Below are 15,024 nucleotides of genomic sequence, written 5' to 3' on the forward strand. Positions count from 1 at the left end.
ACAGAGCTTTCAGAGTCAGGAATTTCTCAGGAACCTCCTCAATGGGCTCAAAGGGGGCCAGGGAAAGGCCTTGCAGCGCAATGGACAAATCCCAAGGTGGCACCCTAGAGCGAACTGCAGGCCTCAGCCTCCAAGTGCCACGAAGGAAACGAGATACCAAAGGGTCTTTCCCCACAGACATTCCACCCAAAGGAATGTGGTAAGCACCTATGGCCGCCACATAAACCTTTAAGGTGGACGGGGTCAGACCTGCAGTGAACCGCTCTTGCAGGAACTCCAGCACTGTACCAACTGGGCAGTTAACTGGGTCCAACCGACGGTCACTACACCAAGAAGTGAATACTCTCCACTTCAGGGCATAAAGTTTCCTCGTGGAGGGAGCTCTGGACTGTAGAATGGTCTCCACAACCTCAGTTGAGAGACCTGACTCTATGAGCTGGGCCCCCTCAGAGGCCAAGCCCACAGGTTCCACAGTTCTGGCCGAGGGTGAAATATCGAGCCCTCCGCCTGGGACAGAAGGTCCCTCCTGACGGGTAGCTCCAGAGGAGGCCCGTCGAGGAGGGACACAAGATCGGGAAACCATACTCTGCCCGGCCAGCGCGGGGCTATAAGAAGCAGGCAAACCCGGTCCCTGCGAACTCTCTCCAGAACTCCCGGGAGCAGAGCAACTGGGGGAAAAGCGTACAGACGTAGCCTCGGCCACGTCTGCACCATAGCATCCAGTCCCAGAGGAGCTGGATGCGTGAGGGAGAACCAAAGTGGACAGTGAGACGTCTCTCGAGACGCAAACAGATCCACTTGAGCTTGGCCAAACTCCCTCCATATTAGCTCCACCACCTCGGGGTGGAGCCTCCATTCCCCGGGCCTCGGCCCCTGCCTCGACAGAGTGTCTGCTCCTATATTCTGAACCCCGGGGATGTAGGCTGCCCTGAGCGACAGCAACTTCCCCTGGGACCACAAGAGGATATGGCGTGCCAGATTGGATAATGGGCGCGAGCGCAAACCCCCTTGGTGGTTGATATAGGCGACTACCGACGTGTTGTCCGTATGCACTAACACATGGTGTCCCCTGAGATCTGTGATAAAGCTCCTCAGAGCCCGGAAGACAGCTAACATCTCTAGGCGATTGATATGCCAGGAACGATGATGGTCTTCCCACAGACCTTGAGATGAGCGACCCTCCAGGATCGCTCCCCAACCCGTGAGGGAAGCATCCGTCGTTAGCAGTTTGCGACGACAAGGAGCTCCCAACACTGGGCCCTGGGACAGGAACCACGGTTTCTTCCACATAACCAAGGCACGTAGGCATCGCCGCGTGACCTTGATTGTGCGAAAAGGGTTGCCCCTCGGGGAAAACCCCCTGGTCCTGAGCCACCACTGCAGGGGCCTCATGTGCAGCAGTCCAAAAGGTATCACGTTGGAAGCTGCTGCCATGAGACCCAACAGTCTCTGGAACTGTTTGACAGTGAGTAGCTGGCCTAGCTTTACACTTTTCACAGCTGCAAGGATGGACTCTATACGTGGCGGTGACAGGCGCGCCTGCATCGACACTGAGTCCCAAACCACGCCTAAAAAAGTGGTCCTCTGGAGTGGAGAAAGCACACTCTTCTTGGCGTTCAGCCGTAACCCCAGCTCTTTTATGTGGGCGAGAACAACATCTCGATGTTGAACCGCCAACTGATGCGACTGAGCTAAAATCAACCAATCGTCGATGTAGTTCATGATGCGAATACCCTGGAGGCGCAGCGGCGCCAGAGCTGCATCCATGCATTTGGTGAAAGTGCGGGGTGATAAAGCTAGGCCGAATGGAAGAACACGATATTGGTATGCTTTGCCCCCGAAAGCAAACCTCAGGAACTTCCAATGACACGGACGGATGGAAATATGGAAATATGCGTCCTTGAGATCTATCGTGACAAACCAGTCCTCGGACCTGATCTGTGGCACGATCTGTCTCAATGTTAACATTTTGAACTTGAGCTGCATGACTGAATCGTTCAGAACTCGAAGATCTAAAATGGGACGCAATCCCCCGTCCTTTTTCGGAACAATGAAGTACCGGCTGTAAAACCCGGTTTCCCTGTCGGAGGGAGGTACATATTCTATGGCCCCTTTCTCTAACAGAGTGTTCACTTCCTGTTCCATGACCAGAACCTGCTCGGGGCCCACCACTGTGGGCAGGACCCCCATAAACCGAGGTGGGCGTTTTTTGAATTGTATCTGATACCCTTTTTCCACGGTCTGCAGGACCCAACGAGAAACATTTGACAGTAGCTTCCACGCTGTCAAAGATTCTACTAGAGGTACCAGCCTCTCGAGACTGGTTTCTGGATTTTGTTGTTGTTGAGCAGTCAATTCGTCGCCCTGTAACGGCGCACCGGCAGGGAACGATCGAACAGACTGCTCTAACACCCTCCTCGGAGGGGGCGGGCATCCCGAGGCCACTACGTTTCCGGGTGGTCCTTGAGACATGTGCTCGCCGGAGACCGCTGCGCCCTGTAACACCGGAGGCGGCAGGGTTAGCAGAACGGTCCCCTGAGGGTACCGAAGAGAGACGGGCACCGTAAAAAGAGGTGTTAACCGCTCTGCTTCGGGGGGGACTACCCTCATTAGTCCTGAGCCCTCGGACGTCAGGATTTCTTCCCAGCAGCCTTCTTGGCGGTAATAACGGTCCGCAGATCCGCTTTACCCCTCGAGGACTGCTGGGTTTGAGCGCGCCCTCCGTGTCCCCGAGATTTTTGTGGGGGAGCACGGGAGGACACGCTCTGTTTCTGAGTGGCACGGTGCTCAGCGCTCTTTCTAGAGGAGTGAGGCTGCTCCCGCTCAGCAGCCTCATAGAAAGAACGGCGGGGGAGAAGTTTCTGGAGAGCAGCAGCTTGCTTAGCGGCTTCTTGTGATTTTGCTACCGCAACACTAACTGCGTCACCAAACAGACCAACAGTGGAGACCGGAGCATCTAAGAGAACATGCTTTTCTTTATCCTTGATATCACTTAGATTGAGCCACAGATGCCTCTCAGTGGCCACCAGGGCTGCCATAGACCGCCCGATAGATTTAGCGGTCTCCTTGGTGGCCCTGAGAGACAAATCTGTGGCTCTGCGAAGTTCGGCCACAGTGTCAGGACCAATTCCCCCGCCCTCCTCCAAATCCCCCAATAATTCAGCCTGATAGGCTTGTAAAATGGACATCGTATGCAGACACGCTGCAGCTTGACCAGCGGCTGCATACGACTTATGAACCAGGGAAGATGTTACTTTAACTGGCTTAGAGGGAAGTGTAGGAGCTTTCAGAGAAGATGCCGTTGCTGGAGAGAGATAGCCCGCAAGCGTCTCTTCCACCTTCGGCATCTCCCCATAACCATACTCTTTATATTTAGATATTGAGGAGTAGTGAGATGTTTGTGGTGTATAAACTCTGTGAGACACTGGTTTCGCCCACGATCTCGACACCTCGGTGTGGAGATCGGGGAAAAACGGCAGGCTCCTGCGCTGGGGCTGCGCACGAGATGGCAGGAAGCGTTCGTCGAGCTTACTTTTCGAACGAACGTCCTGCCTATCTTCTGGCCACTCAATAGACAGTCTGTCAACAGCTCTAGTAATGACATCGAGCAGTTCCTCAAACGCATGAGACTGAGGTGGCGAATCCTCAGACTCAGCTTCAATACTCACAACATCCAACTCCTCAGAGCTGGATAGTTGCAGTACTGGTACCTCTATCGGGGGGGAAGAAACCGCAGCGCGTGCTTCCACACCCTGATAAGAGGCACTGGATCTATCAGACGGATGCTGAGATAAGGCAGAGCCCGTCTCAACATCCACTGATAAATCCATCTGTGAACCCCAGGTCTGAGATCGACGCCGTGCCTCGGCAGCGGCGGGACCCGAGCCCTGGGGAGCGTGGTCGGGATTGAACCGAGCCAAGCGGGATTGGAGCGTACGCAATGGAAGCGCACAGCAATGCACACAGTCACCACCCTCGAGTGCTGACTGGGCATGCTCCTCTCCCAAACAAACAACACAAAGAGTGTGTGTGTCACCTCCCGTTAAATAACGCGGGCAGGGATGGACACACACTCTAAACTGCTGCTTGCCCGCCATACTGATAATATATATATTGACAGACAACACCAAATAACAAGACAGATTTACACAGAGCGCAACTGAAGACTCAGAAAGCTTTCGTTTTCTGTTTCAGGCCGGCTTTTATAGCTTCCTGGTACGTGACGTCACCCGCCTCTGACGTCCCGCTACACCATTGGACTGATTTTACATGTGCTTCAAGACGTCATCACGCAAAGCGTTCCCCATAGCGTCATTCTCGACGCAACGCGAGTTCCCTTGAAAGGGAACCTGTTGTCTGTCACAGATGCAAAATCTTTCAGTATGGCTACACTAATTTCCATTTGAACTTTGCTACAACATAAGGCTCTTCATTCAAATGGCCATGCATTTACATGGAAAATAGCCAGTGACTTCTTGTATCACGTACATCTTAAAGGGCAACCATTAACAAAATCAAACTCCTCCTTAATGAAGGATGTATTTGAAAAAATGCATAGGATTTATATATATATATATATATATATATATATATATATATATATATATATATATATATATATATATATAGGGCTGGGAATCGATAAAAAAAAAAAAAAAACTAATTAATTGCACAATTTGCTGTAATTAATTGCATTTCCCCCAAGCTTGTAATCATCAATATTTAAACTTAGAATCACCTAATTAAATGAAACAACACAGGAAAATAAAGGAACAGAAAATAGCCCTATATTAAAATAATATTAAACATCAGTATATCAATATATTATTCTTTTTCAATAATCAATCAACATAATCAATTTAATAGATTATTATTATTATTTTTTTTTTTACTAATTATCACAATAAAATATACTCCTACAAAGCTATTATTACCAGAGCATGTGATCAGAGCAAGTCATTTTACCATTGTTGCCCAGTATGACTATACCAGCTCAGTAGGGCTATTGCAAACAGAAGTCTACAACAGAGAAATTTCATGTTATTTGAGCGGACTTTGCTTTTCCAGTGCGTGATCGGTACATGATTGGAGCATTTGGGCCGTTAACGACAGAGCAGAACGTGCAGCGCAAACACTACACGGAGCGGAACATTGAGCAGAGAGCGCAGCAGCGCGCCGACACACACACACACACGGAACGGAGAGCACGGCGCACACACGGAGCGGAAAAGACCCGCTCATGAAAGCTGCGCGAGAATGAAACCTGATAACCGGACACGGAGGGGCGGGACGGCATATTTTCGGCCTTTTCAATAGCAGCCGTAACAGGAAATCATTAAAACGAGGCAAAAAAAAAAAAAAAAAAGTGCTGCGTTAATTCCGTTTACAGTATACATAAATTAAGTATACATTAGACATCAATTTACTGTACATATGAATGTTTGTGGGCTTGATAGAATGAGTACAGCAGGATAATGTCAGTGAGATATCAATACCTCACTCATCTCCTGTACCATGTCCTTTCTATTCATCCTGTAGAAACTGCCACTGGCCAAAGGGTTCCCGTTTTCATGGAAGATTCTGGATGTGGAAGATTCTGGGGCTGGAATGAACTCATTGGCTTGAGTGAGTTTGTGAGCAGACTCTGCCCAGCCAACACACCCATGTGGGGCCCAAACGGGCTGCAAATGGGCTGATATCCGGGGCCCACCTGGGCTACCCAACTGGGAACCCAGCTAATTTTGGCCGCGGTTTCCGTGGTGGCCCCACATGTGTTAGCCCAGATAGGTTGATGATGGGCTCTTGATGGGCTCCATATCGGGCCCATATGGGTAACCTAGGTAGCACCCATTTAGGGCCTACAGGAGTCTGCACACATGGGTTGATGATGGGCTCTTGATGGGCTCCATATCGGGCCCATATGGGTAACCTAGGTAGCACCCATTTAGGGCCTACAGGAGTCTGCACACATGGGTTGATGATGGGCTCTTGATGGGCTCCATATCGGGCCCATATGGGTAACCTAGGTAGCACCCATTTAGGGCCTACAGGAGTCTGCACACATGGGTTGATGATGGGCTCTTGATGGGCTCCATATCGGGCCCACATGGGTAACCTAGGTAGCACCCATTTAGGGCCTACAGGAGTCTGCACACATGGGTTGATGATGGGCTCTTGATGGGCTCCATATCGGGCCCACATGGGTAACCTAGGTAGCACCCATTTAGGGCCTACAGGAGTCTGCACACATGGGTTGATGATGGGCTCTTGATGGGCTCCATATCGGGCCAATATGGGTAACCTAGGTAGCACCCATTTAGGGCCTACAGGAGTCTGCACACATGGGTTGATGATGGGCTCTTGATGGGCTCCATATCGGGCCCATGTGGGTAACCTAGGTAGCACCCATTTAGGGCATACAGGAGTCTGCCCAGATGGGTTGATGATGGGCTCTTGATGGGCTCCATATCTGGCCCATATGGGTAACCTAGGTAGCACCCATTTAGGGCCTACAGGAATCTGCCCAGATGGGTTGATGATGGGACCCAGATAGGTCTTATCTAGGGCTCTTATGGGCCACAACGGGTATATATATGGGCTACCATATTTGTCTGTTTGGGTTACCTTATTTTACAGTAAACCCCTAAATACAATCATTACATGTAATCCACTAAACTATACTAAAATGTTAAAGGTATTCAATGAACAGAAACCAGTAGTTCACTTTTAAAGTTACTTTATTAAGCAAGTACAAGTATCACAAAACAAGAAAAGAAAAAAGTAATATATATATATATATATATATATATATATATATATATATATATATATATATATATATATATATATATGCACACGTTATATATGCATATCTGAAAAATTAACCATTTCACAAACAAAACAATAACCGTGCAGCTTCTCACTCCTCTGTTGTCGCTCTCCCAACGGCCCTTTGAAAAGAGAAAATAAATCAGTCAACCATTATGCCACTTTTTTAATTCCTTTTCACAGTTCAATCAGATGTGTCAGGTTAGCCTTTTGGTGCCCCACATCAAGTGTATCTAGATAAGGGGTTTGCAAACCTGTCCTGGAACACCCCCTGCACTGCACATATTGGAAGCACAAAATGTACATTTTGACCAACTTTTACCACTTTGAAGTAATTTCTAAAAAATAATTAGTGTTGAAGATCATTAAACCGTTATGCTGCCTCATAAGTCTGTCTGAAATCAGAATGGTTACTGCTCAAATAAATAAAAACTAAACTAAATCGGTTTTGTGAGGCAAACGCTGCCTGCTAAGTCGTTGCCTGATAGGGCAGCGAGGCAATGAGTCAGCTGCCTAAGTTTTCAGATGCAGACTTTGTATGTTTCCCTCATCTAATATACCGGATTCATCACATTAGCTCTGTAAGAATTGATAAATTAGGAAATTCCAAACAGTCTGTTTTGGGGGTGACCAGGCCCTGAGAGGACAAAAGGACCTCTCTGGAGATTAGCATTTGAACTGGCTCTCATGCATCATTGAGACGAAAGTCTCACCTCCGAGTCATCTAATCTACATCCTTTTCCCTCTCCCCTCACCCCTGTCTCTCTCATGCTCAGATGATCAGCTGAAATCACCCAAGAAAATGCATAGTTTAATGTGAATGATTATCACAGAGTATTTTCATGTTTGGTATCATTTAAAATGTCACAGTGCGACTGGTACAGATATCTCATATCCAGATAGATAAAACAAAAGGTAATAAGGTTTTTAAGAGCTTATGGATAACTGATTTACAAAGGAAGGTGGTCTCTAAGCAAATGGTCCCACACCCCCATGAAGATGCGACCACTGCATGCAAATTTCTATTGTTACATGTTTCCAGGTAAAAGGTTTGTCTATTTAAGGAATTGCAGCAGGGAGATCGAGGCCTTTTCTGTATTTCAGATCGGTCCGTTAGGCTGAGAGATATAGATCTCTCAGCCTCACGTATTTCTTAATGTTGGGTTTGCATCTTCTCTCTATTCCAGAGCATTTGATGTTTTGTATCGATTATCTTTGAATTGATTATGAAATTGGCATGATACATTTACCTGACAATAATAAATTGTTACATTTGATTATTCTAACTGACTTTGATATTATTTTCATTGAAGAAGTTAAACGGAATAGTCAAAACATTCACTCATGATTAATGATCCACAGATATCATTAAAACCTTTTCATTTATGGAGTCAGATGAAATTAACGAGAGAATACATAACTAAATGTATTGTAAATTTAACCAACCAAATACTTTGCATGGGTAAGGACAGAGCACGTGATAACCTTCCCTGTGTTATTGGTGAACCGGCAATTGGACCAATTTCACGGGCCTTACAGCTCATTTATAGAAACTGCAAGATCTGAAGTGGGTGTGCAGTACTGAGGGTTCCCAGGACAAGTTAGAAAACCAAATATTTGCCCATCATTCATCCAACTCAAATATTGCTTATCACTTGACATGTAAGTAGTAGCAACTTTACAAAGTCTACTCGCTCTAATGTTATGTTACAGAACATATTTCTCCTGTTTTACAACATTTGCACTGGCTCTTAGTTCAATTTTAAAAACTAAACAAGTTGGCTCCTTTATATCTTCTTCATATACACTTCCTCCACTACATCCTAAGATCGGCTTCTGCACTTACACTTGTTCTTCCACGCACTCGGACAACTTCCATGGGGTCACAAGCTTTTGGTTGTGCTGCTCCTGATGCCATCACTTCCTCTTCACTTCTTGCCTGCTGTCTGTACTATCCTGTATAAATAAAAGCAAGAAAAACTCAATACAAAATAAGTCATGTACAAGATTTTCACTTTACAGTTCAATTAGTCGGGTAGAAAACAAAGTATACAACACTATCCATTCTAAAACACATTTTATGTATTCACACAAGCAATTCTTCAGAGCCCCAACATGGAATTGTAAAAAAATTAATATTACTCCCATGTGTCAGTTACGATTACTATAATGATAAGGTCATGATTTCATCTTTAAAACAGATGAAGAAATCAACAAATTGTGGTGTTGAGCTGAGAGGGTTGTGGTCTGTTGCTCTTTGAATTATATCTTTCAATGCAGGTTTATATTGTTTCAACAATTTGCCTGACCCCTGGGGGCTCCGTATATTTCTGATAATATTTGTGGAGAAACATTACCCTGTTTTAATTCAGAATCCTAACCATACATTGTAGGCTACTAATTAAAAGTAATTTATTAAATCAAGTAAAATAAAAAATAACACAAAAGGCCAATGAATCTGTACCAGAAGTGATAGTGCAATGTAGCAGCTAAAGAATAATCCTCCACCAAATTGCCAGTAATCAGCTGGTCCTTGGCGAATCTGAAGAGGGGGAAAGAAGAAATTATTCAATGAAAAGTCCTTAAAAAGCAGTATTTTCTTATATCATTCCTTCAAACAATCTTAAATTTAAAAAAAAAAAAACGTTTGCCATTATAACATTCACACTACATGAACTGAGTAATGTCAAGGGCTGGGTAAAAAATATTGATTTCTCGATTTTATTTGATTCTCATTTTTACGAAACAATATCAATTCTTAAATCCCAAGAATCGATTAGTCAACCTGTTTTCAGTTGATGAATGAATGGAACATTGTAGCGTGCATCCCATCCAATAAATCCAGCCCTAGTAATGTCATCTTTGAGACTGTTAGTTGTTACATGATGATTAAAAATGTAAACATAAACTTTAAGCATGGCAATCCCATCAGAAATGTGTATCATTGCAAGGGAAGCACACACAAAAAAAACAAAAAAAACAATTGGTACCAAAATCAAACCATCAAATAATTTTACCTGCACCCATTTATCCTATTATGACACGTCTGAGGGTCTTTCCCTTTACGGTGTCCAGTGATTAAAGAAAGGACTGATGAAGGTGACATGAATCCACTTTCTGTGCGCCACTACAGCAGAAAAAAGACACAAGGACAAAAAAGTTACTCAGACTTGCTATTAGTAACGTTAACATTAAATGTCTTACTTTAAAGGTGAAAATCATACTTAATACTATATATTAAACCCAGTGTAGGTGTTTGAACAGTGGGTAAAATTAACTTACTGTAACAGTTAGTTGGTGAATGGGTCTTTCTGTTGGGTGTTCTCCCCAGATAAAAATTATTCCAATGCTTGATCTAAAAAAAAAAAAAAAAAAAAAAAAAAAAATGTAAACAAATATATTTCCAATACTGTTATCAGTGTTTGAAGAGGTTATGTAAACATACTTCTTATAACGAATAAATGACTGTTTTATCACTTTACTCATTCCAACGCTTTTTTACCTCTCATGCGTTTTTAAACTAACGTTAGCTGACATTAAACACACAACGTTACCAACAACAAAACACAGCAATGTCAGATGGTACTAAATTACATTGAAATACGTGCTTATATTGCTACAGTAGTACAAAAACACACACAGAGATAACTTATTGAACGTATAAGGTTGCATTAAGCCTATGACTGTTAACGTTTCTCATGTCCATAAACGTTAACGTTAATTTAACTGACTGCTATAAGGACTGAAAAATGTTTTCTTACCTGATATCGCCAGTATTTTTACAGACCACGTACGAACCCTTCCTCTGTTCACATTCCAGCTTTTGTTCTTCATTGATATCAACTTAAATTCGCTCAAAATTTAAGAATTCAACAGGCAGATATAAAATAATCCAGGTCTGACCGAGTAGGCTAATCAATGCAAGCAGCAGCTCAGCTGCTGCTCAGTGCGCGCCTATTTAAATTTGAAAATACGTCCGTACTCTCGGTCGGTGACTGAGCCGCGCAGAGCCGCGCACATTCTCATTGGACAGTTTCCTGGAAGACAGAAAGATTAACCAATCATGCTCAAAGTAAAACGGCGAAACAACCAATAACAATAGTTTAATAACAGTTAACATAGCGGTGTATTGAGTTTTATTTGCAGTCTGTATTATTATTTAATTAATTAGTCAAATGACATGACAGTGTATGAATACAAATGTAATAATGCAATGTAAACGGTTAGGCAAGCAGACAAAATTGTAAATTCAAACAAAATCACATAAGGCAAAAGGTTTGAAACTATTATTGTTAATAATGATAATTATATTTTAACATATACTGAAGAGCTGTTATATCAAAAAAATTATGAAATGCTAATTAATTGTCACAATAATGTTGAAAGGCAGATATTTCTGCTGTATGTTGTTTCAACGTACAGATCTTGTAAAAATGTCAACGCTGATTTAGAAGTGTTTTAAATCTTTTACTTTTTTCTTTTCTTGTTTTGTGATACTTGTACTTGCTTAATAAAGTAACTTTAAAAGTGAACTACTGGTTTCTGTTCATTGAATACCTTTAACATTTTAGTATAGTTTAGTGGATTACATGTAATGATTGTATTTAGGGGTTTACTGTAAAATAAGGTAACCCAAACAGACAAATATGGTAGCCCATATATATACCCGTTGTGGCCCATAAGAGCCCTAGATAAGACCTATATGGGTCCCATCATCAACCCATGTGGGCAGATTCCTGTAGGCCCTAAATGGGTGCTACCTAGGTTACCCACATGGGCCCGATATGGAGCCCATCAAGAGCCCATCATCAACCCATCTGGGCAGACTCCTGTAGGCCCTAAATGGGTGCTACCTAGGTTACCCACATGGGCCCGATATGGAGCCCATCAAGAGCCCATCATCAACCCATCTGGGCTAACACATGTGGGGCCACCACGGAAACCGCGGCCAAAATTAGCTGGGTTCCCAGTTGGGTAGCCCATGTGGGCCCCGGATATCAGCCCATTTGCAGCCCGTTTGGGCCCCACATGGGTGTGTTAGCTGGGGCAAGCTCTGTCCAGATTGTCCTCTGGTGTCTGCGGATGAATCCACGTTGAGCTGGGAAACGTGATGTAAATGTTTGCGCGTGAATCCGTGGCCAACAAAACCAAAATTAGCTGGGTTCCCAGTTGGGTAGCCCAGGTGAGCCCCGGATATCAGCCCATTTGCAGCCCGTTTGGGCCCCACATGTGTTGGCTGGGGATCTTGTAAAAATGTCAACGTTGATTTAGAATGGTTTTTGTTAATCTTTTTCAACAACAAACTGACATTATTTCAACCATATTTCAACGTTGAAGGTCGGTCATGTGCTGGCTGGGTATGTAGCCTACTCATTTCCCATTAGTGAACTGACTAGGTCTCACATAGGGAGCCCATCTGGGTTTGCCCATGTTGGACCTACTTAGTTGACCCAAGTGGGCCCCAGATAAGAAGCCCCTTTTGAGCCCATGTCCATCTGTACCCCTGTAGCCCATTTGTAACCCATATGGGCCCCAGATAAGAAGCCCCTTTTGAGCCCATGTCCATCTGTACCCCTGTAGCCCATTTGTAACCCATATGGGCCCCAGATAAGAAGCCCCTTTTGAGCCCATGTCCATCTGTACCCCTGTAGCCCATTTGTAACCCATATGGGCCCCAGATAAGAAGCCCCTTTTGAGCCCATGTCCATCTGTACCCCTGTAGCCCATTTGTAACCCATATTGGCCCCAGATAAGAAGCCCCTTTTGAGCCCATGTCCATCTGTACCCCTGTAGCCCATTTGTAACCCATATGGGCCCCAGATAAGAAGCCCCTTTTGAGCCCATGTCCACTCTGTACCCCTGTAGCCCATTTGTAACCCATATGGGCCCCAGATAAGAAGCCCCTTTTGAGCCCATGTCCATCTGTACCCCTGTAGCCCATTTGTAACCCATATGGGCCCCAGATAAGAAGCCCCTTTTGAGCCCATGTCCATCTGTACCCCTGTAGCCCATTTGTAACCCATATGGGCCCCAGATAAGAAGCCCCTTTTGAGCCCATGTCCACTCTGTACCCCTGTAGCCCATTTGTAACCCATATGGGCCCCAGATAAGAAGCCCATTTTGAGCCCATGCCCACTCTGTACCCCTGTCGCCCATTTGTAACCCATATGGGCCCCACATAAACGTGTTGGCTGGGTGGAGTTAACTGGGGTGACTGTGACCACAGCACATACTCAATATATCGGGCCAGAGAACATGTGGTAGCTGCTGCAGGCACCTGATGAAATAGATGATCGTCCAATCCAGCCCAAAAGATGGACTTCAGGGTATTGTTGCTCCACGGCACTACATGGGCGAGCTTGAGGAACTCCTCCACACATTCCTCGATCGGATGGGCATCTTGAGACACAGAGAGAAGCAGGTCAGCCGGGTCAATAGGAGTGAGGTAAATGCCCATCTTGCCGTCAGTTTTTTTTTTTTTTTTTTTTTTTGTGTGAAGTTTCTGGTATTCTGTCACACTGTTGGGTTCAGACACTCACTGGAAGCCAGAATCAAAATCTAAGGATGTTTTATTTAAATTTTCAAATGGAAGACTAGGAAATCACAGTAAAAATAACACAACTCAACAGCTTCAGCTAGACTAAACAGCAAAAACACGACTAATACCAGGACAAAGGGTGAACCAAGACTGTGAGTATAAATAGAGTGAGGGTAACTAAAGCCGCGTTTCCACCGAAATTACCCGGAACAATTTGTCCCAGGAACTTTTTTCCCAGGAACTTTTTTTGCCCCAGACCGGTTGCTTTCTGCGTTTACACCGCGGTCTAAAGTACCGGGAAGGTAAACTGCGCACAACTGCTCCTCCCAGTCTGCGACAGACAGTAATCAGTTTTGAGTACCACATTTATAATAAGTATGGAGGAGATTCAAACTGTGCTGCAGTTATGTATTGGTTTACTAACGAGGTAATTAACAAAACAAAATAGACGAGCACTGATACTAAAGCGTGTTCAGAAAGCTCGTATGCGTATAAAATTAGACAACGCATGTTATCAGTTATTGTGAGATGCCTGGGACGAACGCGCAGAAATTCCCTCTTTCGCAAATACGCTTAAAAAAAGCCTGAACCCAGTCTATCAATCATAAATAGTGACAGTCTTGTAAATAGTTGTTTGTTACTAACCTCAAAGCGCTATTTCAATCCTGTTAGTAAATTTATAACATGGTTTGGAGTGCCTTTCAATAGATGACAATGTGTAAACATAATGACTTAATAATAAAAGCTGTGGCAGAAAAGAGACGAGCACTGATAAAGCGTGTTCAGTAAGCTCGTAATGCTAACGCTAGATAGATAGAACTCGTCGCCAGTCCACCAGTTTTTTTAAAATTAAATTCCATATTTGCAGACAGACAACTCTTACTGCATGAAGCCACGACACGAACCGCAATAGATTTTTTAAAAAGGGAGGTTAAAAATAAATAAAATGCTGCGTGGAGTCATCCAACCAAAATGCGGCGTGAACACAACCAATCAGCTTGTGCAGCGCACAAGTCCCACCCCTGAAAGTTCCTGAACTTTGAAAAAGTACTACCTCGTGAGCAGGGACTATCGGAGGGGGAAATATTTACCCGGAACTTCATTTAGACCCTGGTTCCTGCGGTGTAAACACATCGAGTACCAGCCCAAAGTTCCTAGTTCCTGGGGAAAGTTCCTGCGGTGGAAACGCGGCTTAAGGGGCTGTTTACACCTGGCCACTTCATGTGTTTTCACAGATCGGATAGCTATCTGATTTATCAAAACGATTCCATTTACACTTGGTCACATAAATGTGTTTTTGCAAAACGGATATAAATCTGATCTTCAATTCCTGCGCTATATGCAGATTTAATGGAGTGCACATCAGCCCTGGTAAGATTATTTCAGTTCTTTACTTTTAATGAAGATGATTGTGTTAAGCGTCTGCGAATGACTTTCACTTTTCACTTACATATGTGGTTTCAACAACCAGATGCATTTACACCTGTCCGGTTTCGTCTGGAATGCGGCCCAGGGGCCTGTACCATGAAGCCGGTTTAGGTGGCTAGCCAGCTATGTTTCAGTTTAGTTTCCGCCAACCCTGGGTTTTAGGTACTATGAAAGTAGCTTGGCTTTAATCGGTGTTCGTTGCCATGGTATCTTACGCTGCACGGCTAACC

The 15,024-nt window shown here is 44.5% G+C and overlaps 1 long non-coding RNA gene across 1 annotated transcript; it reads right to left on the bottom strand.

Annotated features, from left to right (window-relative positions):
- Nucleotides 1-6,898: 6,898 nt before the first annotated feature.
- LOC311080344 lies at nucleotides 6,899-10,774 on the bottom strand. Its single transcript, XR_014605562.1, has 6 exons — nucleotides 10,590-10,774; nucleotides 10,111-10,183; nucleotides 9,846-9,955; nucleotides 9,293-9,370; nucleotides 8,675-8,784; nucleotides 6,899-6,950 (listed from the first exon to the last, which is right to left on the bottom strand). It is a non-coding gene; the product is annotated as an uncharacterized lncRNA (long non-coding RNA).
- Between the last annotated feature and the right edge of the window lie 4,250 nt (nucleotides 10,775-15,024).

The sequence above is a fragment of the Abramis brama genome, assembly GCF_963993115.1.
Source record: "Abramis brama genome assembly, chromosome: 3".
NCBI classification, from domain to species: Eukaryota; Metazoa; Chordata; class Actinopteri; order Cypriniformes; family Leuciscidae; genus Abramis; species Abramis brama.